At 51.2% G+C, this 1286-nt stretch overlaps 1 non-coding gene across 1 annotated transcript; it reads left to right on the top strand.

The window, feature by feature from the left end:
* Positions 1 to 792: 792 nt before the first annotated feature.
* On the top strand, positions 793 to 983 carry LOC124981580 (U2 spliceosomal RNA). The gene has a single exon (XR_007108085.1). It is a non-coding gene; the product is annotated as a U2 spliceosomal RNA (small nuclear RNA).
* Positions 984 to 1286: the final 303 nt, after the last annotated feature.

The raw sequence follows: 1286 nt of genomic DNA, 5'->3' as shown, positions 1-1286 counted from the left end.
TACTCTTAAAGATTTTTACTTAACAATTCCTTGTATTAACCATGAAATGATGTAATCAATACCAAGAAAAAACATACAAAAAGATTCTGTGAACAATAAAGATTCAGATTCAGCCTCAGAACACTTGTGGTCTCCGCACACTGTTTCTCCACCAAGCCGAAGCCTCCCATCCACCTAGGATCCCCGACTGCTGCTAGGGCTGGACTCCAGCAAGTTAAGGGGAAGAGGAAGAAAAGTTAGAGAAAGACAGACAGACAGACATGTCATTTTAAAAATAAGCCCCCTAGCCAGGTGTGATGGAGCAAGCGAGTCATCTCAGCGACTCAGGAACCTGAGGCAGGAGAATTTCAGGTTGGGGGTCAGCCTCAGCAACTTAGCAAGATCCTGTCTCAAGGTAAATAAATAAGAGTCGGAGGCAGTCGCCTCTCCCTCGAGTCTCTGCGGGCCGGCGGGGCATGCGGGGGTGGAGGGTGTGCAGAGCCGGGCCTGGGCTGCTGGGAGACCCGGAAGCCGTCGCCAGGTGGAGGCGGCCCGCGGTAGCCACGCCTCCCCGGGGAAGGGCGGGGCATGCAAAGTAAAGGACGGCGCCTCATCTCCGATCCCCGAGGCCTCCACGGAGAGTTCAAATTCCTCATTCCGAGTGGGGCAGTGGGGAATCTGCACAGGCCGGTGGCGTCCTTGCGAGCGCGAAGGAGGCAGAGGAAAGGAGACAAGGAGTGGGCGTGGGGTGCTCACCGCGAGTGCAATGTGGGCGAGCGCAGGGCGGAGAGGGCGAGGGCGGTGGTGTGGGTTATCGCTTCTCGGCCTTTTGGCTAAGATCAAGTGTAGTATCTGTTCTTATCAGTTTAATATCTGATACGTCCTCTATCCGAGGACAATATATTAAATGGATTTTTGGAGCAGGGAGTTGGAATAGGAGCTTGCTCCGTCCACTCCACGCATCGACCTGGTATTGCAGTACTTCCAGGAATGGTGTACCCCCACCTTACTTTGGTTATCCAAAAGCAGATTGTTTGTCCTTTGCGTGCCTCTTGTTTTCTCTTTGTTCTTTTTGTGTTTTTTTTTTTTTTTTTCTGTCGTCGTTGGTCCTGTCGTTTACAATTGTCGTTTGTATTGGTAGGGAAATATGTAAAGTCTTGCGGGTAGCATTTTCTACGTGGAGATGAGAGAGAGTTCTTGCTCACTGCTTCCATCACGTTTTCTCGGCAAGCCCCGAACGATCTCTTTACTCGCCACTTTTCAACCTGGAGGGTCCTTCCATCTGCCAATTTCTCAGCAACCACCAA

Source organism: Sciurus carolinensis, chromosome 3, assembly GCF_902686445.1.
Source record: "Sciurus carolinensis chromosome 3, mSciCar1.2, whole genome shotgun sequence".
NCBI classification, from domain to species: domain Eukaryota; kingdom Metazoa; phylum Chordata; class Mammalia; order Rodentia; family Sciuridae; genus Sciurus; species Sciurus carolinensis.
This window is presented reverse-complemented; position numbering and strand designations above follow the sequence as displayed.